The sequence below is a fragment of the Anoplopoma fimbria genome, unplaced genomic scaffold (assembly GCF_027596085.1).
Source record: "Anoplopoma fimbria isolate UVic2021 breed Golden Eagle Sablefish unplaced genomic scaffold, Afim_UVic_2022 Un_contig_13512_pilon_pilon, whole genome shotgun sequence".
NCBI classification, from domain to species: Eukaryota; Metazoa; Chordata; class Actinopteri; order Perciformes; family Anoplopomatidae; genus Anoplopoma; species Anoplopoma fimbria.
In genome coordinates, this window is record NW_026554369.1 from 1 (window position 1) to 27,362 (window position 27,362).

The 27,362-nt window shown below is 42.9% G+C and overlaps 53 non-coding genes across 53 annotated transcripts; all 53 read left to right on the forward strand.

Annotated features, from left to right (window-relative positions):
* Positions 1–28: 28 nt before the first annotated feature.
* Positions 29–147, forward strand: LOC129117105 (5S ribosomal RNA). Its single transcript, XR_008533790.1, has one exon. It is a non-coding gene; the product is annotated as a 5S ribosomal RNA (ribosomal RNA).
* A 381-nt stretch (positions 148–528) lies between these two features.
* On the forward strand, positions 529–647 carry LOC129088555 (5S ribosomal RNA). The gene has a single exon (XR_008530990.1). It is a non-coding gene; the product is annotated as a 5S ribosomal RNA (ribosomal RNA).
* Positions 648–1,028: 381 nt separating this feature from the next.
* Positions 1,029–1,147, forward strand: LOC129088567 (5S ribosomal RNA). Its single transcript, XR_008531001.1, has one exon. It is a non-coding gene; the product is annotated as a 5S ribosomal RNA (ribosomal RNA).
* A 381-nt stretch (positions 1,148–1,528) lies between these two features.
* On the forward strand, positions 1,529–1,647 carry LOC129088578 (5S ribosomal RNA). Its single transcript, XR_008531012.1, has one exon. It is a non-coding gene; the product is annotated as a 5S ribosomal RNA (ribosomal RNA).
* Positions 1,648–2,027: 380 nt separating this feature from the next.
* Positions 2,028–2,146, forward strand: LOC129088590 (5S ribosomal RNA). Its single transcript, XR_008531023.1, has one exon. It is a non-coding gene; the product is annotated as a 5S ribosomal RNA (ribosomal RNA).
* Positions 2,147–2,527: 381 nt separating this feature from the next.
* LOC129117111 (5S ribosomal RNA) lies at positions 2,528–2,646 on the forward strand. Its single transcript, XR_008533796.1, has one exon. It is a non-coding gene; the product is annotated as a 5S ribosomal RNA (ribosomal RNA).
* A 380-nt stretch (positions 2,647–3,026) lies between these two features.
* On the forward strand, positions 3,027–3,145 carry LOC129117123 (5S ribosomal RNA). Its single transcript, XR_008533807.1, has one exon. It is a non-coding gene; the product is annotated as a 5S ribosomal RNA (ribosomal RNA).
* Positions 3,146–3,524: 379 nt separating this feature from the next.
* On the forward strand, positions 3,525–3,643 carry LOC129088546 (5S ribosomal RNA). Its single transcript, XR_008530982.1, has one exon. It is a non-coding gene; the product is annotated as a 5S ribosomal RNA (ribosomal RNA).
* Positions 3,644–4,023: 380 nt separating this feature from the next.
* LOC129088547 (5S ribosomal RNA) lies at positions 4,024–4,142 on the forward strand. Its single transcript, XR_008530983.1, has one exon. It is a non-coding gene; the product is annotated as a 5S ribosomal RNA (ribosomal RNA).
* Positions 4,143–4,522: 380 nt separating this feature from the next.
* LOC129088549 (5S ribosomal RNA) lies at positions 4,523–4,641 on the forward strand. Its single transcript, XR_008530984.1, has one exon. It is a non-coding gene; the product is annotated as a 5S ribosomal RNA (ribosomal RNA).
* A 380-nt stretch (positions 4,642–5,021) lies between these two features.
* On the forward strand, positions 5,022–5,140 carry LOC129088550 (5S ribosomal RNA). Its single transcript, XR_008530985.1, has one exon. It is a non-coding gene; the product is annotated as a 5S ribosomal RNA (ribosomal RNA).
* Positions 5,141–5,523: 383 nt separating this feature from the next.
* On the forward strand, positions 5,524–5,642 carry LOC129088551 (5S ribosomal RNA). Its single transcript, XR_008530986.1, has one exon. It is a non-coding gene; the product is annotated as a 5S ribosomal RNA (ribosomal RNA).
* Positions 5,643–6,022: 380 nt separating this feature from the next.
* LOC129117124 (5S ribosomal RNA) lies at positions 6,023–6,141 on the forward strand. Its single transcript, XR_008533808.1, has one exon. It is a non-coding gene; the product is annotated as a 5S ribosomal RNA (ribosomal RNA).
* Positions 6,142–6,521: 380 nt separating this feature from the next.
* On the forward strand, positions 6,522–6,640 carry LOC129088552 (5S ribosomal RNA). Its single transcript, XR_008530987.1, has one exon. It is a non-coding gene; the product is annotated as a 5S ribosomal RNA (ribosomal RNA).
* A 380-nt stretch (positions 6,641–7,020) lies between these two features.
* On the forward strand, positions 7,021–7,139 carry LOC129088553 (5S ribosomal RNA). The gene has a single exon (XR_008530988.1). It is a non-coding gene; the product is annotated as a 5S ribosomal RNA (ribosomal RNA).
* Positions 7,140–7,520: 381 nt separating this feature from the next.
* LOC129088554 (5S ribosomal RNA) lies at positions 7,521–7,639 on the forward strand. The gene has a single exon (XR_008530989.1). It is a non-coding gene; the product is annotated as a 5S ribosomal RNA (ribosomal RNA).
* A 380-nt stretch (positions 7,640–8,019) lies between these two features.
* Positions 8,020–8,138, forward strand: LOC129088556 (5S ribosomal RNA). Its single transcript, XR_008530991.1, has one exon. It is a non-coding gene; the product is annotated as a 5S ribosomal RNA (ribosomal RNA).
* Positions 8,139–8,521: 383 nt separating this feature from the next.
* On the forward strand, positions 8,522–8,640 carry LOC129088557 (5S ribosomal RNA). The gene has a single exon (XR_008530992.1). It is a non-coding gene; the product is annotated as a 5S ribosomal RNA (ribosomal RNA).
* A 379-nt stretch (positions 8,641–9,019) lies between these two features.
* On the forward strand, positions 9,020–9,138 carry LOC129088558 (5S ribosomal RNA). Its single transcript, XR_008530993.1, has one exon. It is a non-coding gene; the product is annotated as a 5S ribosomal RNA (ribosomal RNA).
* A 384-nt stretch (positions 9,139–9,522) lies between these two features.
* On the forward strand, positions 9,523–9,641 carry LOC129088559 (5S ribosomal RNA). The gene has a single exon (XR_008530994.1). It is a non-coding gene; the product is annotated as a 5S ribosomal RNA (ribosomal RNA).
* Positions 9,642–10,020: 379 nt separating this feature from the next.
* On the forward strand, positions 10,021–10,139 carry LOC129088560 (5S ribosomal RNA). Its single transcript, XR_008530995.1, has one exon. It is a non-coding gene; the product is annotated as a 5S ribosomal RNA (ribosomal RNA).
* Positions 10,140–10,521: 382 nt separating this feature from the next.
* LOC129088561 (5S ribosomal RNA) lies at positions 10,522–10,640 on the forward strand. Its single transcript, XR_008530996.1, has one exon. It is a non-coding gene; the product is annotated as a 5S ribosomal RNA (ribosomal RNA).
* A 467-nt stretch (positions 10,641–11,107) lies between these two features.
* LOC129088562 (5S ribosomal RNA) lies at positions 11,108–11,226 on the forward strand. Its single transcript, XR_008530997.1, has one exon. It is a non-coding gene; the product is annotated as a 5S ribosomal RNA (ribosomal RNA).
* Positions 11,227–11,604: 378 nt separating this feature from the next.
* LOC129088544 (5S ribosomal RNA) lies at positions 11,605–11,721 on the forward strand. The gene has a single exon (XR_008530981.1). It is a non-coding gene; the product is annotated as a 5S ribosomal RNA (ribosomal RNA).
* A 1,338-nt stretch (positions 11,722–13,059) lies between these two features.
* Positions 13,060–13,178, forward strand: LOC129088563 (5S ribosomal RNA). The gene has a single exon (XR_008530998.1). It is a non-coding gene; the product is annotated as a 5S ribosomal RNA (ribosomal RNA).
* A 380-nt stretch (positions 13,179–13,558) lies between these two features.
* On the forward strand, positions 13,559–13,677 carry LOC129088565 (5S ribosomal RNA). Its single transcript, XR_008530999.1, has one exon. It is a non-coding gene; the product is annotated as a 5S ribosomal RNA (ribosomal RNA).
* Positions 13,678–14,009: 332 nt separating this feature from the next.
* On the forward strand, positions 14,010–14,128 carry LOC129088566 (5S ribosomal RNA). Its single transcript, XR_008531000.1, has one exon. It is a non-coding gene; the product is annotated as a 5S ribosomal RNA (ribosomal RNA).
* A 380-nt stretch (positions 14,129–14,508) lies between these two features.
* Positions 14,509–14,627, forward strand: LOC129088568 (5S ribosomal RNA). Its single transcript, XR_008531002.1, has one exon. It is a non-coding gene; the product is annotated as a 5S ribosomal RNA (ribosomal RNA).
* Positions 14,628–15,007: 380 nt separating this feature from the next.
* Positions 15,008–15,126, forward strand: LOC129088569 (5S ribosomal RNA). Its single transcript, XR_008531003.1, has one exon. It is a non-coding gene; the product is annotated as a 5S ribosomal RNA (ribosomal RNA).
* Positions 15,127–15,506: 380 nt separating this feature from the next.
* On the forward strand, positions 15,507–15,625 carry LOC129088570 (5S ribosomal RNA). The gene has a single exon (XR_008531004.1). It is a non-coding gene; the product is annotated as a 5S ribosomal RNA (ribosomal RNA).
* A 380-nt stretch (positions 15,626–16,005) lies between these two features.
* LOC129088571 (5S ribosomal RNA) lies at positions 16,006–16,124 on the forward strand. Its single transcript, XR_008531005.1, has one exon. It is a non-coding gene; the product is annotated as a 5S ribosomal RNA (ribosomal RNA).
* A 378-nt stretch (positions 16,125–16,502) lies between these two features.
* Positions 16,503–16,621, forward strand: LOC129088572 (5S ribosomal RNA). The gene has a single exon (XR_008531006.1). It is a non-coding gene; the product is annotated as a 5S ribosomal RNA (ribosomal RNA).
* Positions 16,622–17,001: 380 nt separating this feature from the next.
* Positions 17,002–17,120, forward strand: LOC129088573 (5S ribosomal RNA). Its single transcript, XR_008531007.1, has one exon. It is a non-coding gene; the product is annotated as a 5S ribosomal RNA (ribosomal RNA).
* Positions 17,121–17,500: 380 nt separating this feature from the next.
* LOC129088574 (5S ribosomal RNA) lies at positions 17,501–17,619 on the forward strand. The gene has a single exon (XR_008531008.1). It is a non-coding gene; the product is annotated as a 5S ribosomal RNA (ribosomal RNA).
* A 378-nt stretch (positions 17,620–17,997) lies between these two features.
* Positions 17,998–18,116, forward strand: LOC129088575 (5S ribosomal RNA). The gene has a single exon (XR_008531009.1). It is a non-coding gene; the product is annotated as a 5S ribosomal RNA (ribosomal RNA).
* Positions 18,117–18,495: 379 nt separating this feature from the next.
* Positions 18,496–18,614, forward strand: LOC129088576 (5S ribosomal RNA). The gene has a single exon (XR_008531010.1). It is a non-coding gene; the product is annotated as a 5S ribosomal RNA (ribosomal RNA).
* Positions 18,615–18,994: 380 nt separating this feature from the next.
* On the forward strand, positions 18,995–19,113 carry LOC129088577 (5S ribosomal RNA). Its single transcript, XR_008531011.1, has one exon. It is a non-coding gene; the product is annotated as a 5S ribosomal RNA (ribosomal RNA).
* A 380-nt stretch (positions 19,114–19,493) lies between these two features.
* On the forward strand, positions 19,494–19,612 carry LOC129088579 (5S ribosomal RNA). The gene has a single exon (XR_008531013.1). It is a non-coding gene; the product is annotated as a 5S ribosomal RNA (ribosomal RNA).
* Positions 19,613–19,993: 381 nt separating this feature from the next.
* Positions 19,994–20,112, forward strand: LOC129088581 (5S ribosomal RNA). Its single transcript, XR_008531014.1, has one exon. It is a non-coding gene; the product is annotated as a 5S ribosomal RNA (ribosomal RNA).
* Positions 20,113–20,492: 380 nt separating this feature from the next.
* LOC129088582 (5S ribosomal RNA) lies at positions 20,493–20,611 on the forward strand. The gene has a single exon (XR_008531015.1). It is a non-coding gene; the product is annotated as a 5S ribosomal RNA (ribosomal RNA).
* Positions 20,612–20,992: 381 nt separating this feature from the next.
* Positions 20,993–21,111, forward strand: LOC129088543 (5S ribosomal RNA). The gene has a single exon (XR_008530980.1). It is a non-coding gene; the product is annotated as a 5S ribosomal RNA (ribosomal RNA).
* Positions 21,112–21,491: 380 nt separating this feature from the next.
* On the forward strand, positions 21,492–21,610 carry LOC129088583 (5S ribosomal RNA). The gene has a single exon (XR_008531016.1). It is a non-coding gene; the product is annotated as a 5S ribosomal RNA (ribosomal RNA).
* Positions 21,611–21,989: 379 nt separating this feature from the next.
* LOC129088584 (5S ribosomal RNA) lies at positions 21,990–22,108 on the forward strand. The gene has a single exon (XR_008531017.1). It is a non-coding gene; the product is annotated as a 5S ribosomal RNA (ribosomal RNA).
* Positions 22,109–22,488: 380 nt separating this feature from the next.
* LOC129088585 (5S ribosomal RNA) lies at positions 22,489–22,607 on the forward strand. The gene has a single exon (XR_008531018.1). It is a non-coding gene; the product is annotated as a 5S ribosomal RNA (ribosomal RNA).
* Positions 22,608–22,987: 380 nt separating this feature from the next.
* LOC129088586 (5S ribosomal RNA) lies at positions 22,988–23,106 on the forward strand. Its single transcript, XR_008531019.1, has one exon. It is a non-coding gene; the product is annotated as a 5S ribosomal RNA (ribosomal RNA).
* Positions 23,107–23,486: 380 nt separating this feature from the next.
* Positions 23,487–23,605, forward strand: LOC129088587 (5S ribosomal RNA). Its single transcript, XR_008531020.1, has one exon. It is a non-coding gene; the product is annotated as a 5S ribosomal RNA (ribosomal RNA).
* Positions 23,606–23,986: 381 nt separating this feature from the next.
* Positions 23,987–24,105, forward strand: LOC129088588 (5S ribosomal RNA). The gene has a single exon (XR_008531021.1). It is a non-coding gene; the product is annotated as a 5S ribosomal RNA (ribosomal RNA).
* A 380-nt stretch (positions 24,106–24,485) lies between these two features.
* Positions 24,486–24,604, forward strand: LOC129088589 (5S ribosomal RNA). The gene has a single exon (XR_008531022.1). It is a non-coding gene; the product is annotated as a 5S ribosomal RNA (ribosomal RNA).
* Positions 24,605–24,985: 381 nt separating this feature from the next.
* LOC129088591 (5S ribosomal RNA) lies at positions 24,986–25,104 on the forward strand. The gene has a single exon (XR_008531024.1). It is a non-coding gene; the product is annotated as a 5S ribosomal RNA (ribosomal RNA).
* Positions 25,105–25,484: 380 nt separating this feature from the next.
* LOC129088592 (5S ribosomal RNA) lies at positions 25,485–25,603 on the forward strand. The gene has a single exon (XR_008531025.1). It is a non-coding gene; the product is annotated as a 5S ribosomal RNA (ribosomal RNA).
* A 379-nt stretch (positions 25,604–25,982) lies between these two features.
* On the forward strand, positions 25,983–26,101 carry LOC129088593 (5S ribosomal RNA). Its single transcript, XR_008531026.1, has one exon. It is a non-coding gene; the product is annotated as a 5S ribosomal RNA (ribosomal RNA).
* Positions 26,102–26,482: 381 nt separating this feature from the next.
* On the forward strand, positions 26,483–26,601 carry LOC129088594 (5S ribosomal RNA). Its single transcript, XR_008531027.1, has one exon. It is a non-coding gene; the product is annotated as a 5S ribosomal RNA (ribosomal RNA).
* Positions 26,602–26,981: 380 nt separating this feature from the next.
* LOC129117122 (5S ribosomal RNA) lies at positions 26,982–27,099 on the forward strand. Its single transcript, XR_008533806.1, has one exon. It is a non-coding gene; the product is annotated as a 5S ribosomal RNA (ribosomal RNA).
* The last annotated feature ends 263 nt before the right edge of the window (positions 27,100–27,362 follow it).

The window sequence follows — 27,362 nt, forward strand, 5'->3', positions numbered from 1 at the left end:
TAAAAGGCCCTTGGTAGGCACAATATTTGCTTACGGCCATACCACCCTGAACACGCCCGATCTCGTCTGATCTCGGAAGCTAAGCAGGGTCGGGCCTGGTCAGTACTTGGATGGGAGACCGCCTGGGAATACCAGGTGCTGTAAGCTTTTTTTCACTCCTCTTTACAAAAAGCAGAGGGCGCTGCTGCTTTTTCAGTGGACACCGACAGGGTGGGAAGGATATAGCTAGATCATGACTTGCCGGTATAGAAATGACACAAATCCAGTTAAATGATGGCTTTCATCATTCCTAAGCTCATCGATCATTTTCTTTTCAATTTTATGCTAACGTATTCTACATTTCAACAGTAAATATTAATATTTTTACTGCACTACATTTGTGATCCTTATAGCCACTTTGTACATTCTGATTTGACATTTAAAAGCTGTGAGTGTGTCTGGAAATCTGCAGGCGCTCCCTGTATAGACGAAAGAGCAAAGCGTGGTGATATAGTATCTTTAAAAGGCCCTTTGGTAGGCACAATATTTGCTTACGGCCATACCACCCTGAACACGCCCGATCTCGTCTGATCTCGGAAGCTAAGCAGGGTCGGGCCTGGTCAGTACTTGGATGGGAGACCGCCTGGGAATACCAGGTGCTGTAAGCTTTTTTTCACTCCTCTTTACAAAAAGCAGAGGGCGCTGCTGCTTTTTCAGTGGACACCGACAGGGTGGGAAGGAAATAGCTAGAACATGACTTGCCGGTATAGAAATGACACAAATCCAGTTAAATGATGGCTTTCATCATTCCTAAGCTCATCGATCATTTTCTTTTCAATTTTATGCTAACGTATTCTACATTTCAACAGTAAATATTAATATTTTTACTGCACTACATTTGTGATCCTTATAGCCACTTTGTACATTCTGATTTGACATTTAAAAGCTGTGAGTGTGTCTGGAAATCTGCAGGCGCTCCCTGTATAGACGAAAGAGCAAAGCGTGGTGATATAGTATCTTTAAAAGGCCCTTTGGTAGGCACAATATTTGCTTACGGCCATACCACCCTGAACACGCCCGATCTCGTCTGATCTCGGAAGCTAAGCAGGGTCGGGCCTGGTCAGTACTTGGATGGGAGACCGCCTGGGAATACCAGGTGCTGTAAGCTTTTTTCACTCCTCTTTACAAAAAGCAGAGGGCGCTGCTGCTTTTTCAGTGGACACCGACAGGGTGGGAAGGAAATAGCTAGAACATGACTTGCCGGTATAGAAATGACACAAATCCAGTTAAATGATGGCTTTCATCATTCCTAAGCTCATCGATCATTTTCTTTTTCAATTTTATGCTAACGTATTCTACATTTCAACAGTAAATATTAATATTTTTACTGCACTACATTTGTGATCCTTATAGCCACTTTGTACATTCTGATTTGACATTTAAAAGCTGTGAGTGTGTCTGGAAATCTGCAGGCGCTCCCTGTATAGACGAAAGAGCAAAGCGTGGTGATATAGTATCTTTAAAAGGCCCTTTGGTAGGCACAATATTTGCTTACGGCCATACCACCCTGAACACGCCCGATCTCGTCTGATCTCGGAAGCTAAGCAGGGTCGGGCCTGGTCAGTACTTGGATGGGAGACCGCCTGGGAATACCAGGTGCTGTAAGCTTTTTTCACTCCTCTTTACAAAAAGCAGAGGGCGCTGCTGCTTTTTCAGTGGACACCGACAGGGTGGGAAGGATATAGCTAGATCATGACTTGCCGGTATAGAAATGACACAAATCCAGTTAAATGATGGCTTTCATCATTCCTAAGCTCATCGATCATTTTCTTTTCAATTTTATGCTAACGTATTCTACATTTCAACAGTAAATATTAATATTTTTACTGCACTACATTTGTGATCCTTATAGCCACTTTGTACATTCTGATTTGACATTTAAAAGCTGTGAGTGTGTCTGGAAATCTGCAGGCGCTCCCTGTATAGACGAAAGAGCAAAGCGTGGTGATATAGTATCTTTAAAAGGCCCTTTGGTAGGCACAATATTTGCTTACGGCCATACCACCCTGAACACGCCCGATCTCGTCTGATCTCGGAAGCTAAGCAGGGTCGGGCCTGGTCAGTACTTGGATGGGAGACCGCCTGGGAATACCAGGTGCTGTAAGCTTTTTTTCACTCCTCTTTACAAAAAGCAGAGGGCGCTGCTGCTTTTTCAGTGGACACCGACAGGGTGGGAAGGAAATAGCTAGATCATGACTTGCCGGTATAGAAATGACACAAATCCAGTTAAATGATGGCTTTCATCATTCCTAAGCTCATCGATCATTTTCTTTTCAATTTTATGCTAACGTATTCTACATTTCAACAGTAAATATTAATATTTTTACTGCACTACATTTGTGATCCTTATAGCCACTTTGTACATTCTGATTTGACATTTAAAAGCTGTGAGTGTGTCTGGAAATCTGCAGGCGCTCCCTGTATAGACGAAAGAGCAAAGCGTGGTGATATAGTATCTTTAAAAGGCCCTTTGGTAGGCACAATATTTGCTTACGGCCATACCACCCTGAACACGCCCGATCTCGTCTGATCTCGGAAGCTAAGCAGGGTCGGGCCTGGTCAGTACTTGGATGGGAGACCGCCTGGGAATACCAGGTGCTGTAAGCTTTTTTTCACTCCTCTTTACAAAAGCAGAGGGCGCTGCTGCTTTTTCAGTGGACACCGACAGGGTGGGAAGGATATAGCTAGATCATGACTTGCCGGTATAGAAATGACACAAATCCAGTTAAATGATGGCTTTCATCATTCCTAAGCTCATCGATCATTTTCTTTTCAATTTTATGCTAACGTATTCTACATTTCAACAGTAAATATTAATATTTTTACTGCACTACATTTGTGATCCTTATAGCCACTTTGTACATTCTGATTTGACATTTAAAAGCTGTGAGTGTGTCTGGAAATCTGCAGGCGCTCCCTGTATAGACGAAAGAGCAAAGCGTGGTGATATAGTATCTTTAAAAGGCCCTTTGGTAGGCACAATATTTGCTTACGGCCATACCACCCTGAACACGCCCGATCTCGTCTGATCTCGGAAGCTAAGCAGGGTCGGGCCTGGTCAGTACTTGGATGGGAGACCGCCTGGGAATACCAGGTGCTGTAAGCTTTTTTCACTCCTCTTTACAAAAAGCAGAGGGCGCTGCTGCTTTTTCAGTGGACACCGACAGGGTGGGAAGGAAATAGCTAGATCATGACTTGCCGGTATAGAAATGACACAAATCCAGTTAAATGATGGCTTTCATCATTCCTAAGCTCATCGATCATTTTCTTTTCAATTTTATGCTAACGTATTCTACATTTCAACAGTAAATATTAATATTTTTACTGCACTACATTTGTGATCCTTATAGCCACTTTGTACATTCTGATTTGACATTTAAAAGCTGTGAGTGTGTCTGGAAATCTGCAGGCGCTCCCTGTATAGACGAAAGAGCAAAGCGTGGTGATATAGTATCTTTAAAAGGCCCTTGGTAGGCACAATATTTGCTTACGGCCATACCACCCTGAACACGCCCGATCTCGTCTGATCTCGGAAGCTAAGCAGGGTCGGGCCTGGTCAGTACTTGGATGGGAGACCGCCTGGGAATACCAGGTGCTGTAAGCTTTTTTCACTCCTCTTTACAAAAAGCAGAGGGCGCTGCTGCTTTTTCAGTGGACACCGACAGGGTGGGAAGGATATAGCTAGATCATGACTTGCCGGTATAGAAATGACACAAATCCAGTTAAATGATGGCTTTCATCATTCCTAAGCTCATCGATCATTTTCTTTTCAATTTTATGCTAACGTATTCTACATTTCAACAGTAAATATTAATATTTTTACTGCACTACATTTGTGATCCTTATAGCCACTTTGTACATTCTGATTTGACATTTAAAAGCTGTGAGTGTGTCTGGAAATCTGCAGGCGCTCCCTGTATAGACGAAAGAGCAAAGCGTGGTGATATAGTATCTTTAAAAGGCCCTTTGGTAGGCACAATATTTGCTTACGGCCATACCACCCTGAACACGCCCGATCTCGTCTGATCTCGGAAGCTAAGCAGGGTCGGGCCTGGTCAGTACTTGGATGGGAGACCGCCTGGGAATACCAGGTGCTGTAAGCTTTTTTTCACTCCTCTTTACAAAAAGCAGAGGGCGCTGCTGCTTTTTCAGTGGACACCGACAGGGTGGGAAGGAAATAGCTAGATCATGACTTGCCGGTATAGAAATGACACAAATCCAGTTAAATGATGGCTTTCATCATTCCTAAGCTCATCGATCATTTTCTTTTCAATTTTATGCTAACGTATTCTACATTTCAACAGTAAATATTAATATTTTTACTGCACTACATTTGTGATCCTTATAGCCACTTTGTACATTCTGATTTGACATTTAAAAGCTGTGAGTGTGTCTGGAAATCTGCAGGCGCTCCTGTATAGACGAAAGAGCAAAGCGTGGTGATATAGTATCTTTAAAAGGACCTATGGTAGGCACAATATTTGCTTACGGCCATACCACCCTGAACACGCCCGATCTCGTCTGATCTCGGAAGCTAAGCAGGGTCGGGCCTGGTCAGTACTTGGATGGGAGACCGCCTGGGAATACCAGGTGCTGTAAGCTTTTTTCACTCCTCTTTACAAAAAGCAGAGGGCGCTGCTGCTTTTTCAGTGGACACCGACAGGGTGGGAAGGATATAGCTAGATCATGACTTGCCGGTATAGAAATGACACAAATCCAGTTAAATGATGGCTTTCATCATTCCTAAGCTCATCGATCATTTTCTTTTCAATTTTATGCTAACGTATTCTACATTTCAACAGTAAATATTAATATTTTTACTGCACTACATTTGTGATCCTTATAGCCACTTTGTACATTCTGATTTGACATTTAAAAGCTGTGAGTGTGTCTGGAAATCTGCAGGCGCTCCCTGTATAGACGAAAGAGCAAAGCGTGGTGATATAGTATCTTTAAAAGGCCCTTTGGTAGGCACAATATTTGCTTACGGCCATACCACCCTGAACACGCCCGATCTCGTCTGATCTCGGAAGCTAAGCAGGGTCGGGCCTGGTCAGTACTTGGATGGGAGACCGCCTGGGAATACCAGGTGCTGTAAGCTTTTTTTTTCACTCCTCTTTACAAAAAGCAGAGGGCGCTGCTGCTTTTTCAGTGGACACCGACAGGGTGGGAAGGATATAGCTAGATCATGACTTGCCGGTATAGAAATGACACAAATCCAGTTAAATGATGGCTTTCATCATTCCTAAGCTCATCGATCATTTTCTTTTCAATTTTATGCTAACGTATTCTACATTTCAACAGTAAATATTAATATTTTTACTGCACTACATTTGTGATCCTTATAGCCACTTTGTACATTCTGATTTGACATTTAAAAGCTGTGAGTGTGTCTGGAAATCTGCAGGCGCTCCCTGTATAGACGAAAGAGCAAAGCGTGGTGATATAGTATCTTTAAAAGGCCCTTTGGTAGGCACAATATTTGCTTACGGCCATACCACCCTGAACACGCCCGATCTCGTCTGATCTCGGAAGCTAAGCAGGGTCGGGCCTGGTCAGTACTTGGATGGGAGACCGCCTGGGAATACCAGGTGCTGTAAGCTTTTTTCACTCCTCTTTACAAAAAGCAGAGGGCGCTGCTGCTTTTTCAGTGGACACCGACAGGGTGGGAAGGAAATAGCTAGATCATGACTTGCCGGTATAGAAATGACACAAATCCAGTTAAATGATGGCTTTCATCATTCCTAAGCTCATCGATCATTTTCTTTTCAATTTTATGCTAACGTATTCTACATTTCAACAGTAAATATTAATATTTTTACTGCACTACATTTGTGATCCTTATAGCCACTTTGTACATTCTGATTTGACATTTAAAAGCTGTGAGTGTGTCTGGAAATCTGCAGGCGCTCCCTGTATAGACGAAAGAGCAAAGCGTGGTGATATAGTATCTTTAAAAGGCCCTTTGGTAGGCACAATATTTGCTTACGGCCATACCACCCTGAACACGCCCGATCTCGCCTGATCTCGGAAGCTAAGCAGGGTCGGGCCTGGTCAGTACTTGGATGGGAGACCGCCTGGGAATACCAGGTGCTGTAAGCTTTTTTCACTCCTCTTTACAAAAAGCAGAGGGCGCTGCTGCTTTTTCAGTGGACACCGACAGGGTGGGAAGGATATAGCTAGATCATGACTTGCCGGTATAGAAATGACACAAATCCAGTTAAATGATGGCTTTCATCATTCCTAAGCTCATCGATCATTTTCTTTTCAATTTTATGCTAACGTATTCTACATTTCAACAGTAAATATTAATATTTTTACTGCACTACATTTGTGATCCTTATAGCCACTTTGTACATTCTGATTTGACATTTAAAAGCTGTGAGTGTGTCTGGAAATCTGCAGGCGCTCCCTGTATAGACGAAAGAGCAAAGCGTGGTGATATAGTATCTTTAAAAGGCCCTTTGGTAGGCACAATATTTGCTTACGGCCATACCACCCTGAACACGCCCGATCTCGTCTGATCTCGGAAGCTAAGCAGGGTCGGGCCTGGTCAGTACTTGGATGGGAGACCGCCTGGGAATACCAGGTGCTGTAAGCTTTTTTCACTCCTCTTTACAAAAAGCAGAGGGCGCTGCTGCTTTTTCAGTGGACACCGACAGGGTGGGAAGGATATAGCTAGATCATGACTTGCCGGTATAGAAATGACACAAATCCAGTTAAATGATGGCTTTCATCATTCCTAAGCTCATCGATCATTTTCTTTTCAATTTTATGCTAACGTATTCTACATTTCAACAGTAAATATTAATATTTTTACTGCACTACATTTGTGATCCTTATAGCCACTTTGTACATTCTGATTTGACATTTAAAAGCTGTGAGTGTGTCTGGAAATCTGCAGGCGCTCCCTGTATAGACGAAAGAGCAAAGCGTGGTGATATAGTATCTTTAAAAGGCCCTTTGGTAGGCACAATATTTGCTTACGGCCATACCACCCTGAACACGCCCGATCTCGTCTGATCTCGGAAGCTAAGCAGGGTCGGGCCTGGTCAGTACTTGGATGGGAGACCGCCTGGGAATACCAGGTGCTGTAAGCTTTTTTTCACTCCTCTTTACAAAAAGCAGAGGGCGCTGCTGCTTTTTCAGTGGACACCGACAGGGTGGGAAGGATATAGCTAGAACATGACTTGCCGGTATAGAAATGACACAAATCCAGTTAAATGATGGCTTTCATCATTCCTAAGCTCATCGATCATTTTCTTTTCAATTTTATGCTAACGTATTCTACATTTCAACAGTAAATATTAATATTTTTACTGCACTACATTTGTGATCCTTATAGCCACTTTGTACATTCTGATTTGACATTTAAAAGCTGTGAGTGTGTCTGGAAATCTGCAGGCGCTCCCTGTATAGACGAAAGAGCAAAGCGTGGTGATATAGTATCTTTAAAAGGCCCTTTGGTAGGCACAATATTTGCTTACGGCCATACCACCCTGAACACGCCCGATCTCGTCTGATCTCGGAAGCTAAGCAGGGTCGGGCCTGGTCAGTACTTGGATGGGAGACCGCCTGGGAATACCAGGTGCTGTAAGCTTTTTTCACTCCTCTTTACAAAAAGCAGAGGGCGCTGCTGCTTTTTCAGTGGACACCGACAGGGTGGGAAGGAAATAGCTAGAACATGACTTGCCGGTATAGAAATGACACAAATCCAGTTAAATGATGGCTTTCATCATTCCTAAGCTCATCGATCATTTTCTTTTCAATTTTATGCTAACGTATTCTACATTTCAACAGTAAATATTAATATTTTTACTGCACTACATTTGTGATCCTTATAGCCACTTTGTACATTCTGATTTGACATTTAAAAGCTGTGAGTGTGTCTGGAAATCTGCAGGCGCTCCCTGTATAGACGAAAGAGCAAAGCGTGGTGATATAGTATCTTTAAAAGGCCCTTTGGTAGGCACAATATTTGCTTACGGCCATACCACCCTGAACACGCCCGATCTCGTCTGATCTCGGAAGCTAAGCAGGGTCGGGCCTGGTCAGTACTTGGATGGGAGACCGCCTGGGAATACCAGGTGCTGTAAGCTTTTTTCACTCCTCTTTACAAAAAGCAGAGGGCGCTGCTGCTTTTTCAGTGGACACCGACAGGGTGGGAAGGATATAGCTAGAACATGACTTGCCGGTATAGAAATGACACAAATCCAGTTAAATGATGGCTTTCATCATCATTCCTAAGCTCATCGATCATTTTCTTTTCAATTTTATGCTAACGTATTCTACATTTCAACAGTAAATATTAATATTTTTACTGCACTACATTTGTGATCCTTATAGCCACTTTGTACATTCTGATTTGACATTTAAAAGCTGTGAGTGTGTCTGGAAATCTGCAGGCGCTCCCTGTATAGACGAAAGAGCAAAGCGTGGTGATATAGTATCTTTAAAAGGCCCTTTGGTAGGCACAATATTTGCTTACGGCCATACCACCCTGAACACGCCCGATCTCGTCTGATCTCGGAAGCTAAGCAGGGTCGGGCCTGGTCAGTACTTGGATGGGAGACCGCCTGGGAATACCAGGTGCTGTAAGCTTTTTTCACTCCTCTTTACAAAAAGCAGAGGGCGCTGCTGCTTTTTCAGTGGACACCGACAGGGTGGGAAGGAATAGCTAGAACATGACTTGCAGGTATAGAAATGACACAAATCCAGTTAAATGATGGCTTTCATCATTCCTAAGCTCATCGATCATTTTCTTTTCAATTTTATGCTAACGTATTCTACATTTCAACAGTAAATATTAATATTTTTACTGCACTACATTTGTGATCCTTATAGCCACTTTGTACATTCTGATTTGACATTTAAAAGCTGTGAGTGTGTCTGGAAATCTGCAGGCGCTCCCTGTATAGACGAAAGAGCAAAGCGTGGTGATATAGTATCTTTAAAAGGCCCTTTGGTAGGCACAATATTTGCTTACGGCCATACCACCCTGAACACGCCCGATCTCGTCTGATCTCGGAAGCTAAGCAGGGTCGGGCCTGGTCAGTACTTGGATGGGAGACCGCCTGGGAATACCAGGTGCTGTAAGCTTTTTTTTTCACTCCTCTTTACAAAAAGCAGAGGGCGCTGCTGCTTTTTCAGTGGACACCGACAGGGTGGGAAGGATATAGCTAGAACATGACTTGCCGGTATAGAAATGACACAAATCCAGTTAAATGATGGCTTTCATCATTCCTAAGCTCATCGATCATTTTTTTTTTCAATTTTATGCTTACGTATACTACATTTCAACAGTAAATATTAATATTTTTACTGCACTACATTTGTGATCCTTATAGCCACTTTGTACATTCTGATTTGACATTTAAAAGCTGTGAGTGTGTCTGGAAATCTGCAGGCGCTCCCTGTATAGACGAAAGAGCAAAGCGTGGTGATATAGTATCTTTAAAAGGCCCTTTGGTAGGCACAATATTTGCTTACGGCCATACCACCCTGAACACGCCCGATCTCGTCTGATCTCGGAAGCTAAGCAGGGTCGGGCCTGGTCAGTACTTGGATGGGAGACCGCCTGGGAATACCAGGTGCTGTAAGCTTTTTTCACTCCTCTTTACAAAAAGCAGAGGGCGCTGCTGCTTTTTCAGTGGACACCGACAGGGTGGGAAGGATATAGCTAGATCATGACTTGCCGGTATAGAAATGACACAAATCCAGTTAAATGATGGCTTTCATCATTCCTAAGCTCATCGATCATTTTCTTTTCAATTTTATGCTAACGTATTCTACATTTCAACAGTAAATATTAATATTTTTACTGCACTACATTTGTGATCCTATAGCCACTTTGTACATTCTGATTTGACATTTAAAAGCTGTGAGTGTGTCTGGAAATCTGCAGGCGCTCCCTGTATAGACGAAAGAGCAAAGCGTGGTGATATAGTATCTTTAAAAGGCCCTTTGGTAGGCACAATATTTGCTTACGGCCATACCACCCTGAACACGCCCGATCTCGTCTGATCTCGGAAGCTAAGCAGGGTCGGGCCTGGTCAGTACTTGGATGGGAGACCGCCTGGGAATACCAGGTGCTGTAAGCTTTTTTCACTCTTTACAAAAAGCAGAGGGCGCTGCTGCTTTTTCAGTGGACACCGACAGGGTGGGAAGGAAATAGCTAGATCATGACTTGCCGGTATAGAAATGACACAAATCCAGTTAAATGATGGCTTTCATCATTCCTAAGCTCATCGATCATTTTCTTTTCAATTTTATGCTAACGTATTCTACATTTCAACAGTAAATATTAATATTTTTACTGCACTACATTTGTGATCCTTATAGCCACTTTGTACATTCTGATTTGACATTTAAAAGCTGTTGAGTGAGTGTGTCTGGAAATCTGCAGGCGCTCCCTGTATAGACGAAAGAGCAAAGCGTGGTGATATAGTATCTTTAAAAGGCCCTTTGGTAGGCACAATATTTGCTTACGGCCATACCACCCTGAACACGCCCGATCTCGTCTGATCTCGGAAGCTAAGCAGGGTCGGGCCTGGTCAGTACTTGGATGGGAGACCGCCTGGGAATACCAGGTGCTGTAAGCTTTTTTCACTCCTCTTACAAAAAGCAGAGGGCGCTGCTGCTTTTTCAGTGGACACCGACAGGGTGGGAAGGAAATAGCTAGAACATGACTTGCCGGTATAGAAATGACACAAATCCAGTTAAATGATGGCTTTCATCATTCCTAAGCTCATCGATCATTTTCTTTTCAATTTTATGCTAACGTATTCTACATTTCAACAGTAAATATTAATATTTTTACTGCACTACATTTGTGATCCTTATAGCCACTTTGTACATTCTGATTTGACATTTAAAAGCTGTGAGTGTGTCTGGAAATCTGCAGGCGCTCCCTGTATAGACGAAAGAGCAAAGCGTGGGAATAGTAGCTTTTTTTACAAAAAGGAGGGCGCTGCTGCTTTTTTTTAAAAGGTATTGGCAGGCGCTTTTATAGACGAAAGAGCAAAGCGTGGTGATATAGTATCTTTTCCCTTTGGTAGGCACAATATTTGCTTACGGCCATACCACCCTGAACACGCCCGATCTCGTCTGATCTCGGAAGCTAAGCAGGGTCGGGCCTGGTCAGTACTTGGATGGGAGACCGCCTGGGAATACCAGGTGCTGTAAGCTTTTTTCACTCCTCTTTTACAAAAAGCAGAGGGCGCTGCTGCTTTTTCAGTGGACACCGACAGGGTGGGAAGGAAATAGCTAGACATGACTTGCCGGTATAGAAATGACACAAATCCAGTTAAATGATGGCTTTCATCATTCCTAAGCTCATCGATCATTTTCTTTTCAATTTTATGCTAACGTATTCTACATTTCAACAGTAAATATTAATATTTTTACTGCACTACATTTGTGATCCTTATAGCCACTTTGTACATTCTGATTTGACATTTAAAAGCTGTGAGTGTGTCTGGAAATCTGCAGGCGCCCTGTATAGACGAAAGAGCAAAGCGTGGTGATATAGTATCTTTAAAAGGCCCTTTGGTAGGCACAATATTTGCTTACGGATACCACCCTGAACACGCCCGATCTCGTCTGATCTCGGAAGCTAAGCAGGGTCGGGCCTGGTCAGTACTTGGATGGGAGACCGCCTGGGAATACCAGGTGCTGTAAGCTTTTTTCACTCCTCTTTACAAAAAGCAGAGGGCGCTGCTGCTTTTTCAGTGGACACCGACAGGGTGGGAAGGATATAGCTAGATCATGACTTGCCGGTATAGAAATGACACAAATCCAGTTAAATGATGGCTTTCATCATTCCTAAGCTCATCGATCATTTTCTTTTCAATTTTATGCTAACGTATTCTACATTTCAACAGTAAATATTAATATTTTTACTGCACTACATTTGTGATCCTTATAGCCACTTTGTACATTCTGATTTGACATTTAAAAGCTGTGAGTGTGTCTGGAAATCTGCAGGCGCTCCCTGTATAGACGAAAGAGCAAAGCGTGGTGATATAGTATCTTTAAAAGGCCCTTTGGTAGGCACAATATTTGCTTACGGCCATACCACCCTGAACACGCCCGATCTCGTCTGATCTCGGAAGCTAAGCAGGGTCTTTCTTTTTCAATTTTATGCTAACGTATTCTACATTTCAACAGTAAATATTAATATTTTTACTGCACTACATTTGTGATCCTTATAGCCACTTTGTACATTCTGATTTGACATTTAAAAGCTGTGAGTGTGTCTGGAAATCTGCAGGCGCTCCCTGTATAGACGAAAGAGCAAAGCGTGGTGATATAGTATCTTTAAAAGGCCCTTTGGTAGGCACAATATTTGCTTACGGCCATACCACCCTGAACACGCCCCGATCTCGTCTGATCTCGGACTTTTTCAGTGGACACCGACAGGGTGGGAAGGAAATAGCTAGATCATGACTTGCCGGTATAGAAATGACACAAATCCAGTTAAATGATGGCTTTCATCATTCCTAAGCTCATCGATCATTTTCTTTTCAATTTTATGCTAACGTATTCTACATTTCAACAGTAAATATTAATATTTTTACTGCACTACATTTGTGATCCTTATAGCCACTTTGTACATTCTGATTTGACATTTAAAAGCTGTGAGTGTGTCTGGAAATCTGCAGGCGCTCCCTGTATAGACGAAAGAGCAAAGCGTGGTGATATAGTATCTTTAAAAGGCCCTTTGGTAGGCACAATATTATAGAAATGACACAAATCCAGTTAAATGATGGCTTTCATCATTCCTAAGCTCATCGATCATTTTCTTTTCAATTTTATGCTAACGTATTCTACATTTCAACAGTAAATATTAATATTTTTACTGCACTACATTTGTGATCCTTATAGCCACTTTGTACATTCTGATTTGACATTTAAAAGCTGTGAGTGTGTCTGGAAATCTGCAGGCGCTCCTGTATAGACGAAAGAGCAAAGCGTGGTGATATAGTATCTTTAAAAGGCCCTTTGGTAGGCACAATATTTGCTTACGGCCATACCACCCTGAACACGCCCGATCTCGTCTGATCTCGGAAGCTAAGCAGGGTCGGGCCTGGTCAGTACTTGGATGGGAGACCGCCTGGGAATACCAGGTGCTGTAAGCTTTTTTCACTCCTCTTTACAAAAAGCAGAGGGCGCTGCTGCTTTTTCAGTGGACACCGACAGGGTGGGAAGGAAATAGCTAGATCATGACTTGCCGGTATAGAAATGACACAAATCCAGTTAAATGATGGCTTTCATCATTCCTAAGCTCATCGATCATTTTCTTTTCAATTTTATGCTAACGTATTCTACATTTCAACAGTAAATATTAATATTTTTACTGCACTACATTTGTGATCCTTATAGCCACTTTGTACATTCTGATTTGACATTTAAAAGCTGTGAGTGTGTCTGGAAATCTGCAGGCGCTCCCTGTATAGACGAAAGAGCAAAGCGTGGTGATATAGTATCTTTAAAAGGCCTTTTGGTAGGCACAATATTTGCTTACGGCCATACCACCCTGAACACGCCCGATCTCGTCTGATCTCGGAAGCTAAGCAGGGTCGGGCCTGGTCAGTACTTGGATGGGAGACCGCCTGGGAATACCAGGTGCTGTAAGCTTTTTTCACTCCTCTTTACAAAAGCAGAGGGCGCTGCTGCTTTTTCAGTGGACACCGACAGGGTGGGAAGGAAATAGCTAGATCATGACTTGCCGGTATAGAAATGACACAAATCCAGTTAAATGATGGCTTTCATCATTCCTAAGCTCATCGATCATTTTCTTTTCAATTTTATGCTAACGTATTCTACATTTCAACAGTAAATATTAATATTTTTACTGCACTACATTTGTGATCCTTATAGCCACTTTGTACATTCTGATTTGACATTTAAAAGCTGTGAGTGTGTCTGGAAATCTGCAGGCGCTCCTGTATTTGGTAGGCACAATATTTGCTTACGGCCATACCACCCTGAACACGCCCGATCTCGTCTGATCTCGGAAGCTAAGCAGGGTCGGGCCTGGTCAGTACTTGGATGGGAGACCGCCTGGGAATACCAGGTGCTGTAAGCTTTTTTCACTCCTCTTTACAAAAAGCAGAGGGCGCTGCTGCTTTTTCAGTGGACACCGACAGGGTGGGAAGGAAATAGCTAGATCATGACTTGCCGGTATAGAAATGACACAAATCCAGTTAAATGATGGCTTTCATCATTCCTAAGCTCATCGATCATTTTCTTTTCAATTTTATGCTAACGTATTCTACATTTCAACAGTAAATATTAATATTTTTACTGCACTACATTTGTGATCCTTATAGCCACTTTGTACATTCTGATTTGACATTTAAAAGCTGTGAGTGTGTCTGGAAATCTGCAGGCGCTCCCTGTATAGACGAAAGAGCAAAGCGTGGTGATATAGTATCTTTAAAAGGCCCTTTGGTAGGCACAATATTTGCTTACGGCCATACCACCCTGAACACGCCCGATCTCGTCTGATCTCGGAAGCTAAGCAGGGTCGGGCCTGGTCAGTACTTGGATGGGAGACCGCCTGGGAATACCAGGTGCTGTAAGCTTTTTTCACTCCTCTTTACAAAAAGCAGAGGGCGCTGCTGCTTTTTCAGTGGACACCGACAGGGTGGGAAGGAAATAGCTAGATCATGACTTGCCGGTATAGAAATGACACAAATCCAGTTAAATGATGGCTTTCATCATTCCTAAGCTCATCGATCATTTTCTTTTCAATTTTATGCTAACGTATTCTACATTTCAACAGTAAATATTAATATTTTTACTGCACTACATTTGTGATCCTTATAGCCACTTTGTACATTCTGATTTGACATTTAAAAGCTGTGAGTGTGTCTGGAAATCTGCAGGCGCTCCCTGTATAGACGAAAGAGCAAAGCGTGGTGATATAGTATCTTTAAAAGGCCCTTTGGTAGGCACAATATTTGCTTACGGCCATACCACCCTGAACACGCCCGATCTCGTCTGATCTCGGAAGCTAAGCAGGGTCGGGCCTGGTCAGTACTTGGATGGGAGACCGCCTGGGAATACCAGGTGCTGTAAGCTTTTTTCACTCCTCTTTACAAAAAGCAGAGGGCGCTGCTGCTTTTTCAGTGGACACCGACAGGGTGGGAAGGAAATAGCTAGATCATGACTTGCCGGTATAGAAATGACACAAATCCAGTTAAATGATGGCTTTCATCATTCCTAAGCTCATCGATCATTTTCTTTTCAATTTTATGCTAACGTATTCTACATTTCAACAGTAAATATTAATATTTTTACTGCACTACATTTGTGATCCTTATAGCCACTTTGTACATTCTGATTTGACATTTAAAAGCTGTGAGTGTGTCTGGAAATCTGCAGGCGCTCCCTGTATAGACGAAAGAGCAAAGCGTGGTGATATAGTATCTTTAAAAGGCCCTTTGGTAGGCACAATATTTGCTTACGGCCATACCACCCTGAACACGCCCGATCTCGTCTGATCTCGGAAGCTAAGCAGGGTCGGGCCTGGTCAGTACTTGGATGGGAGACCGCCTGGGAATACCAGGTGCTGTAAGCTTTTTTCACTCCTCTTTACAAAAAGCAGAGGGCGCTGCTGCTTTTTCAGTGGACACCGACAGGGTGGGAAGGATATAGCTAGATCATGACTTGCCGGTATAGAAATGACACAAATCCAGTTAAATGATGGCTTTCATCATTCCTAAGCTCATCGATCATTTTCTTTTCAATTTTATGCTAACGTATTCTACATTTCAACAGTAAATATTAATATTTTTACTGCACTACATTTGTGATCCTTATAGCCACTTTGTACATTCTGATTTGACATTTAAAAGCTGTGAGTGTGTCTGGAAATCTGCAGGCGCTCCCTGTATAGACGAAAGAGCAAAGCGTGGTGATATAGTATCTTTAAAAGGCCCTTTGGTAGGCACAATATTTGCTTACGGCCATACCACCCTGAACACGCCCGATCTCGTCTGATCTCGGAAGCTAAGCAGGGTCGGGCCTGGTCAGTACTTGGATGGGAGACCGCCTGGGAATACCAGGTGCTGTAAGCTTTTTTCACTCCTCTTTACAAAAAGCAGAGGGCGCTGCTGCTTTTTCAGTGGACACCGACAGGGTGGGAAGGATATAGCTAGATCATGACTTGCCGGTATAGAAATGACACAAATCCAGTTAAATGATGGCTTTCATCATTCCTAAGCTCATCGATCATTTTCTTTTCAATTTTATGCTAACGTATTCTACATTTCAACAGTAAATATTAATATTTTTACTGCACTACATTTGTGATCCTTATAGCCACTTTGTACATTCTGATTTGACATTTAAAAGCTGTGAGTGTGTCTGGAAATCTGCAGGCGCTCCCTGTATAGACGAAAGAGCAAAGCGTGGTGATATAGTATCTTTAAAAGGCCCTTTGGGGCACAATATTTGCTTACGGCCATACCACCCTGAACACGCCCGATCTCGTCTGATCTCGGAAGCTAAGCAGGGTCGGGCCTGGTCAGTACTTGGATGGGAGACCGCCTGGGAATACCAGGTGCTGTAAGCTTTTTTCACTCCTCTTTACAAAAAGCAGAGGGCGCTGCTGCTTTTTCAGTGGACACCGACAGGGTGGGAAGGAAATAGCTAGATCATGACTTGCCGGTATAGAAATGACACAAATCCAGTTAAATGATGGCTTTCATCATTCCTAAGCTCATCGATCATTTTCTTTTCAATTTTATGCTAACGTATTCTACATTTCAACAGTAAATATTAATATTTTTACTGCACTACATTTGTGATCCTTATAGCCACTTTGTACATTCTGATTTGACATTTAAAAGCTGTGAGTGTGTCTGGAAATCTGCAGGCGCTCCCTGTATAGACGAAAGAGCAAAGCGTGGTGATATAGTATCTTTAAAAGGCCCTTTGGTAGGCACAATATTTGCTTACGGCCATACCACCCTGAACACGCCCGATCTCGTCTGATCTCGGAAGCTAAGCAGGGTCGGGCCTGGTCAGTACTTGGATGGGAGACCGCCTGGGAATACCAGGTGCTGTAAGCTTTTTTCACTCCTCTTTACAAAAAGCAGAGGGCGCTGCTGCTTTTTCAGTGGACACCGACAGGGTGGGAAGGAAATAGCTAGATCATGACTTGCCGGTATAGAAATGACACAAATCCAGTTAAATGATGGCTTTCATCATTCCTAAGCTCATCGATCATTTTCTTTTCAATTTTATGCTAACGTATTCTACATTTCAACAGTAAATATTAATATTTTTACTGCACTACATTTGTGATCCTTATAGCCACTTTGTACATTCTGATTTGACATTTAAAAGCTGTGAGTGTGTCTGGAAATCTGCAGGCGCTCCCTGTATAGACGAAAGAGCAAAGCGTGGTGATATAGTATCTTTAAAAGGCCCTTTGGTAGGCACAATATTTGCTTACGGCCATACCACCCTGAACACGCCCGATCTCGTCTGATCTCGGAAGCTAAGCAGGGTCGGGCCTGGTCAGTACTTGGATGGGAGACCGCCTGGGAATACCAGGTGCTGTAAGCTTTTTTCACTCCTCTTTACAAAAAGCAGAGGGCGCTGCTGCTTTTTCAGTGGACACCGACAGGGTGGGAAGGAAATAGCTAGATCATGACTTGCCGGTATAGAAATGACACAAATCCAGTTAAATGATGGCTTTCATCATTCCTAAGCTCATCGATCATTTTCTTTTCAATTTTATGCTAACGTATTCTACATTTCAACAGTAAATATTAATATTTTTACTGCACTACATTTGTGATCCTTATAGCCACTTTGTACATTCTGATTTGACATTTAAAAGCTGTGAGTGTGTCTGGAAATCTGCAGGCGCTCCCTGTATAGACGAAAGAGCAAAGCGTGGTGATATAGTATCTTTAAAAGGCCCTTTGGTAGGCAATATTTGCTTACGGCCATACCACCCTGAACACGCCCGATCTCGTCTGATCTCGGAAGCTAAGCAGGGTCGGGCCTGGTCAGTACTTGGATGGGAGACCGCCTGGGAATACCAGGTGCTGTAAGCTTTTTTCACTCCTCTTTACAAAAAGCAGAGGGCGCTGCTGCTTTTTCAGTGGACACCGACAGGGTGGGAAGGATATAGCTAGATCATGACTTGCCGGTATAGAAATGACACAAATCCAGTTAAATGATGGCTTTCATCATTCCTAAGCTCATCGATCATTTTCTTTTCAATTTTATGCTAACGTATTCTACATTTCAACAGTAAATATTAATATTTTTACTGCACTACATTTGTGATCCTTATAGCCACTTTGTACATTCTGATTTGACATTTAAAAGCTGTGAGTGTGTCTGGAAATCTGCAGGCGCTCCCTGTATAGACGAAAGAGCAAAGCGTGGTGATATAGTATCTTTAAAAGGCCTTTGGTAGGCACAATATTTGCTTACGGCCATACCACCCTGAACACGCCCGATCTCGTCTGATCTCGGAAGCTAAGCAGGGTCGGGCCTGGTCAGTACTTGGATGGGAGACCGCCTGGGAATACCAGGTGCTGTAAGCTTTTTTCACTCCTCTTTACAAAAAGCAGAGGGCGCTGCTGCTTTTTCAGTGGACACCGACAGGGTGGGAAGGATATAGCTAGATCATGACTTGCCGGTATAGAAATGACACAAATCCAGTTAAATGATGGCTTTCATCATTCCTAAGCTCATCGATCATTTTCTTTTCAATTTTATGCTAACGTATTCTACATTTCAACAGTAAATATTAATATTTTTACTGCACTACATTTGTGATCCTTATAGCCACTTTGTACATTCTGATTTGACATTTAAAAGCTGTGAGTGTGTCTGGAAATCTGCAGGCGCTCCCTGTATAGACGAAAGAGCAAAGCGTGGTGATATAGTATCTTTAAAAGGCCCTTTGGTAGGCACAATATTTGCTTACGGCCATACCACCCTGAACACGCCCGATCTCGTCTGATCTCGGAAGCTAAGCAGGGTCGGGCCTGGTCAGTACTTGGATGGGAGACCGCCTGGGAATACCAGGTGCTGTAAGCTTTTTTCACTCCTCTTTACAAAAAGCAGAGGGCGCTGCTGCTTTTTCAGTGGACACCGACAGGGTGGGAAGGATATAGCTAGATCATGACTTGCCGGTATAGAAATGACACAAATCCAGTTAAATGATGGCTTTCATCATTCCTAAGCTCATCGATCATTTTCTTTTCAATTTTATGCTAACGTATTCTACATTTCAACAGTAAATATTAATATTTTTACTGCACTACATTTGTGATCCTTATAGCCACTTTGTACATTCTGATTTGACATTTAAAAGCTGTGAGTGTGTCTGGAAATCTGCAGGCGCTCCCTGTATAGACGAAAGAGCAAAGCGTGGTGATATAGTATCTTTAAAAGGCCCTTTGGTAGGCACAATATTTGCTTACGGCCATACCACCCTGAACACGCCCGATCTCGTCTGATCTCGGAAGCTAAGCAGGGTCGGGCCTGGTCAGTACTTGGATGGGAGACCGCCTGGGAATACCAGGTGCTGTAAGCTTTTTTTCACTCCTCTTTACAAAAAGCAGAGGGCGCTGCTGCTTTTTCAGTGGACACCGACAGGGTGGGAAGGAAATAGCTAGATCATGACTTGCCGGTATAGAAATGACACAAATCCAGTTAAATGATGGCTTTCATCATTCCTAAGCTCATCGATCATTTTCTTTTCAATTTTATGCTAACGTATTCTACATTTCAACAGTAAATATTAATATTTTTACTGCACTACATTTGTGATCCTTATAGCCACTTTGTACATTCTGATTTGACATTTAAAAGCTGTGAGTGTGTCTGGAAATCTGCAGGCGCTCCCTGTATAGACGAAAGAGCAAAGCGTGGTGATATAGTATCTTTAAAAGGCCCTTTGGTAGGCACAATATTTGCTTACGGCCATACCACCCTGAACACGCCCGATCTCGTCTGATCTCGGAAGCTAAGCAGGGTCGGGCCTGGTCAGTACTTGGATGGGAGACCGCCTGGGAATACCAGGTGCTGTAAGCTTTTTTCACTCCTCTTTACAAAAAGCAGAGGGCGCTGCTGCTTTTTCAGTGGACACCGACAGGGTGGGAAGGATATAGCTAGATCATGACTTGCCGGTATAGAAATGACACAAATCCAGTTAAATGATGGCTTTCATCATTCCTAAGCTCATCGATCATTTTCTTTTCAATTTTATGCTAACGTATTCTACATTTCAACAGTAAATATTAATATTTTTACTGCACTACATTTGTGATCCTTATAGCCACTTTGTACATTCTGATTTGACATTTAAAAGCTGTGAGTGTGTCTGGAAATCTGCAGGCGCTCCCTGTATAGACGAAAGAGCAAAGCGTGGTGATATAGTATCTTTAAAAGGCCCTTTGGTAGGCACAATATTTGCTTACGGCCATACCACCCTGAACACGCCCGATCTCGTCTGATCTCGGAAGCTAAGCAGGGTCGGGCCTGGTCAGTACTTGGATGGGAGACCGCCTGGGAATACCAGGTGCTGTAAGCTTTTTTCACTCCTCTTTACAAAAAGCAGAGGGCGCTGCTGCTTTTTCAGTGGACACCGACAGGGTGGGAAGGAAATAGCTAGATCATGACTTGCCGGTATAGAAATGACACAAATCCAGTTAAATGATGGCTTTCATCATTCCTAAGCTCATCGATCATTTTCTTTTCAATTTTATGCTAACGTATTCTACATTTCAACAGTAAATATTAATATTTTTACTGCACTACATTTGTGATCCTTATAGCCACTTTGTACATTCTGATTTGACATTTAAAAGCTGTGAGTGTGTCTGGAAATCTGCAGGCGCTCCCTGTATAGACGAAAGAGCAAAGCGTGGTGATATAGTATCTTTAAAAGGCCCTTTGGTAGGCACAATATTTGCTTTCCGGCCATACCACCCTGAACACGCCCGATCTCGTCTGATCTCGGAAGCTAAGCAGGGTCGGGCCTGGTCAGTACTTGGATGGGAGACCGCCTGGGAATACCAGGTGCTGTAAGCTTTTTTCACTCCTCTTTACAAAAAGCAGAGGGCGCTGCTGCTTTTTCAGTGGACACCGACAGGGTGGGAAGGAAATAGCTAGATCATGACTTGCCGGTATAGAAATGACACAAATCCAGTTAAATGATGGCTTTCATCATTCCTAAGCTCATCGATCATTTTCTTTTCAATTTTATGCTAACGTATTCTACATTTCAACAGTAAATATTAATATTTTTACTGCACTACATTTGTGATCCTTATAGCCACTTTGTACATTCTGATTTGACATTTAAAAGCTGTGAGTGTGTCTGGAAATCTGCAGGCGCTCCCTGTATAGACGAAAGAGCAAAGCGTGGTGATATAGTATCTTTAAAAGGCCCTTTGGTAGGCACAATATTTGCTTACGGCCATACCACCCTGAACACGCCCGATCTCGTCTGATCTCGGAAGCTAAGCAGGGTCGGGCCTGGTCAGTACTTGGATGGGAGACCGCCTGGGAATACCAGGTGCTGTAAGCTTTTTTCACTCCTCTTTACAAAAAGCAGAGGGCGCTGCTGCTTTTTCAGTGGACACCGACAGGGTGGGAAGGATATAGCTAGATCATGACTTGCCGGTATAGAAATGACACAAATCCAGTTAAATGATGGCTTTCATCATTCCTAAGCTCATCGATCATTTTCTTTTCAATTTTATGCTAACGTATTCTACATTTCAACAGTAAATATTAATATTTTTACTGCACTACATTTGTGATCCTTATAGCCACTTTGTACATTCTGATTTGACATTTAAAAGCTGTGAGTGTGTCTGGAAATCTGCAGGCGCTCCTGTATAGACGAAAGAGCAAAGCGTGGTGATATAGTATCTTTAAAAGGCCCTTTGGTAGGCACAATATTTGCTTACGGCCATACCACCCTGAACACGCCCGATCTCGTCTGATCTCGGAAGCTAAGCAGGGTCGGGCCTGGTCAGTACTTGGATGGGAGACCGCCTGGGAATACCAGGTGCTGTAAGCTTTTTTCACTCCTCTTTACAAAAAGCAGAGGGCGCTGCTGCTTTTTCAGTGGACACCGACAGGGTGGGAAGGAAATAGCTAGATCATGACTTGCCGGTATAGAAATGACACAAATCCAGTTAAATGATGGCTTTCATCATTCCTAAGCTCATCGATCATTTTCTTTTCAATTTTATGCTAACGTATTCTACATTTCAACAGTAAATATTAATATTTTTACTGCACTACATTTGTGATCCTTATAGCCACTTTGTACATTCTGATTTGACATTTAAAAGCTGTGAGTGTGTCTGGAAATCTGCAGGCGCTCCCTGTATAGACGAAAGAGCAAAGCGTGGTGATATAGTATCTTTAAAAGGCCCTTTGGTAGGCACAATATTTGCTTACGGCCATACCACCCTGAACACGCCCGATCTCGTCTGATCTCGGAAGCTAAGCAGGGTCGGGCCTGGTCAGTACTTGGATGGGAGACCGCCTGGGAATACCAGGTGCTGTAAGCTTTTTTTCACTCCTCTTTACAAAAAGCAGAGGGCGCTGCTGCTTTTTCAGTGGACACCGACAGGGTGGGAAGGAAATAGCTAGATCATGACTTGCCGGTATAGAAATGACACAAATCCAGTTAAATGATGGCTTTCATCATTCCTAAGCTCATCGATCATTTTCTTTTCAATTTTATGCTAACGTATTCTACATTTCAACAGTAAATATTAATATTTTTACTGCACTACATTTGTGATCCTTATAGCCACTTTGTACATTCTGATTTGACATTTAAAAGCTGTGAGTGTGTCTGAAATCTGCAGGCGCTCCCTGTATAGACGAAAGAGCAAAGCGTGGTGATATAGTATCTTTAAAAGGCCCTTTGGTAGGCACAATATTTGCTTACGGCCATACCACCCTGAACACGCCCGATCTCGTCTGATCTCGGAAGCTAAGCAGGGTCGGGCCTGGTCAGTACTTGGATGGGAGACCGCCTGGGAATACCAGGTGCTGTAAGCTTTTTTCACTCCTCTTTACAAAAAGCAGAGGGCGCTGCTGCTTTTTCAGTGGACACCGACAGGGTGGGAAGGAAATAGCTAGATCATGACTTGCCGGTATAGAAATGACACAAATCCAGTTAAATGATGGCTTTCATCATTCCTAAGCTCATCGATCATTTTCTTTTCAATTTTATGCTAACGTATTCTACATTTCAACAGTAAATATTAATATTTTTACTGCACTACATTTGTGATCCTTATAGCCACTTTGTACATTCTGATTTGACATTTAAAAGCTGTGAGTGTGTCTGGAAATCTGCAGGCGCTCCCTGTATAGACGAAAGAGCAAAGCGTGGTGATATAGTATCTTTAAAAGGCCCTTTGGTAGGCACAATATTTGCTTACGGCCATACCACCCTGAACACGCCCGATCTCGTCTGATCTCGGAAGCTAAGCAGGGTCGGGCCTGGTCAGTACTTGGATGGGAGACCGCCTGGGAATACCAGGTGCTGTAAGCTTTTTTTCACTCCTCTTTACAAAAAGCAGAGGGCGCTGCTGCTTTTTCAGTGGACACCGACAGGGTGGGAAGGAAATAGCTAGATCATGACTTGCCGGTATAGAAATGACACAAATCCAGTTAAATGATGGCTTTCATCATTCCTAAGCTCATCGATCATTTTCTTTTCAATTTTATGCTAACGTATTCTACATTTCAACAGTAAATATTAATATTTTTACTGCACTACATTTGTGATCCTTATAGCCACTTTGTACATTCTGATTTGACATTTAAAAGCTGTGAGTGTGTCTGGAAATCTGCAGGCGCTCCCTGTATAGACGAAAGAGCAAAGCGTGGTGATATAGTATCTTTAAAAGGCCCTTTGGTAGGCACAATATTTGCTTACGGCCATACCACCCTGAACACGCCCGATCTCGTCTGATCTCGGAAGCTAAGCAGGGTCGGGCCTGGTCAGTACTTGGATGGGAGACCGCCTGGGAATACCAGGTGCTGTAAGCTTTTTTCACTCCTCTTTACAAAAAGCAGAGGGCGCTGCTGCTTTTTCAGTGGACACCGACAGGGTGGGAAGGAAATAGCTAGATCATGACTTGCCGGTATAGAAATGACACAAATCCAGTTAAATGATGGCTTTCATCATTCCTAAGCTCATCGATCATTTTCTTTTCAATTTTATGCTAACGTATTCTACATTTCAACAGTAAATATTAATATTTTTACTGCACTACATTTGTGATCCTTATAGCCACTTTGTACATTCTGATTTGACATTTAAAAGCTGTGAGTGTGTCTGGAAATCTGCAGGCGCTCCCTGTATAGACGAAAGAGCAAAGCGTGGTGATATAGTATCTTTAAAAGGCCCTTTGGTAGGCACAATATTTGCTTACGGCCATACCACCCTGAACACGCCCGATCTCGTCTGATCTCGGAAGCTAAGCAGGGTCGGGCCTGGTCAGTACTTGGATGGGAGACCGCCTGGGAATACCAGGTGCTGTAAGCTTTTTTTCACTCCTCTTTACAAAAAGCAGAGGGCGCTGCTGCTTTTTCAGTGGACACCGACAGGGTGGGAAGGATATAGCTAGATCATGACTTGCCGGTATAGAAATGACACAAATCCAGTTAAATGATGGCTTTCATCATTCCTAAGCTCATCGATCATTTTCTTTTCAATTTTATGCTAACGTATTCTACATTTCAACAGTAAATATTAATATTTTTACTGCACTACATTTGTGATCCTTATAGCCACTTTGTACATTCTGATTTGACATTTAAAAGCTGTGAGTGTGTCTGGAAATCTGCAGGCGCTCCCTGTATAGACGAAAGAGCAAAGCGTGGTGATATAGTATCTTTAAAAGGCCCTTTGGTAGGCACAATATTTGCTTACGGCCATACCACCCTGAACACGCCCGATCTCGTCTGATCTCGGAAGCTAAGCAGGGTCGGGCCTGGTCAGTACTTGGATGGGAGACCGCCTGGGAATACCAGGTGCTGTAAGCTTTTTTCACTCCTCTTTACAAAAAGCAGAGGGCGCTGCTGCTTTTTCAGTGGACACCGACAGGGTGGGAAGGAAATAGCTAGATCATGACTTGCCGGTATAGAAATGACACAAATCCAGTTAAATGATGGCTTTCATCATTCCTAAGCTCATCGATCATTTTCTTTTCAATTTTATGCTAACGTATTCTACATTTCAACAGTAAATATTAATATTTTTACTGCACTACATTTGTGATCCTTATAGCCACTTTGTACATTCTGATTTGACATTTAAAAGCTGTGAGTGTGTCTGGAAATCTGCAGGCGCTCCCTGTATAGACGAAAGAGCAAAGCGTGGTGATATAGTATCTTTAAAAGGCCCTTTGGTAGGCACAATATTTGCTTACGGCCATACCACCCTGAACACGCCCGATCTCGTCTGATCTCGGAAGCTAAGCAGGGTCGGGCCTGGTCAGTACTTGGATGGGAGACCGCCTGGGAATACCAGGTGCTGTAAGCTTTTTTCACTCCTCTTTACAAAAAGCAGAGGGCGCTGCTGCTTTTTCAGTGGACACCGACAGGGTGGGAAGGATATAGCTAGATCATGACTTGCCGGTATAGAAATGACACAAATCCAGTTAAATGATGGCTTTCATCATTCCTAAGCTCATCGATCATTTTCTTTTCAATTTTATGCTAACGTATTCTACATTTCAACAGTAAATATTAATATTTTTACTGCACTACATTTGTGATCCTTATAGCCACTTTGTACATTCTGATTTGACATTTAAAAGCTGTGAGTGTGTCTGGAAATCTGCAGGCGCTCCTGTATAGACGAAAGAGCAAAGCGTGGTGATATAGTATCTTTAAAAGGCCCTTTGGTAGGCACAATATTTGCTTACGGCCATACCACCCTGAACACGCCCGATCTCGTCTGATCTCGGAAGCTAAGCAGGGTCGGGCCTGGTCAGTACTTGGATGGGAGACCGCCTGGGAATACCAGGTGCTGTAAGCTTTTTTTCACTCCTCTTTACAAAAAGCAGAGGGCGCTGCTGCTTTTTCAGTGGACACCGACAGGGTGGGAAGGAAATAGCTAGATCATGACTTGCCGGTATAGAAATGACACAAATCCAGTTAAATGATGGCTTTCATCATTCCTAAGCTCATCGATCATTTTCTTTTCAATTTTATGCTAACGTATTCTACATTTCAACAGTAAATATTAATATTTTTACTGCACTACATTTGTGATCCTTATAGCCACTTTGTACATTCTGATTTGACATTTAAAAGCTGTGAGTGTGTCTGGAAATCTGCAGGCGCTCCCTGTATAGACGAAAGAGCAAAGCGTGGTGATATAGTATCTTTAAAAGGCCCTTTGGTAGGCACAATATTTGCTTACGGCCATACCACCCTGAACACGCCCGATCTCGTCTGATCTCGGAAGCTAAGCAGGGTCGGGCCTGGTCAGTACTTGGATGGGAGACCGCCTGGGAATACCAGGTGCTGTAAGCTTTTTTCACTCCTCTTTACAAAAAGCAGAGGGCGCTGCTGCTTTTTCAGTGGACACCGACAGGGTGGGAAGGAAATAGCTAGATCATGACTTGCCGGTATAGAAATGACACAAATCCAGTTAAATGATGGCTTTCATCATTCCTAAGCTCATCGATCATTTTCTTTTCAATTTTATGCTAACGTATTCTACATTTCAACAGTAAATATTAATATTTTTACTGCACTACATTTGTGATCCTTATAGCCACTTTGTACATTCTGATTTGACATTTAAAAGCTGTGAGTGTGTCTGGAAATCTGCAGGCGCTCCCTGTATAGACGAAAGAGCAAAGCGTGGTGATATAGTATCTTTAAAAGGCCCTTTGGTAGGCACAATATTTGCTTACGGCCATACCACCCTGAAACACCCGATCTCGTCTGATCTCGGAAGCTAAGCAGGGTCGGGCCTGGTCAGTACTTGGATGGGAGACCGCCTGGGAATACCAGGTGCTGTAAGCTTTTTTCACTCCTCTTTACAAAAAGCAGAGGGCGCTGCTGCTTTTTCAGTGGACACCGACAGGGTGGGAAGGAAATAGCTAGATCATGACTTGCCGGTATAGAAATGACACAAATCCAGTTAAATGATGGCTTTCATCATTCCTAAGCTCATCGATCATTTTCTTTTCAATTTTATGCTAACGTATTCTACATTTCAACAGTAAATATTAATATTTTTACTGCACTACATTTGTGATCCTTATAGCCACTTTGTACATTCTGAT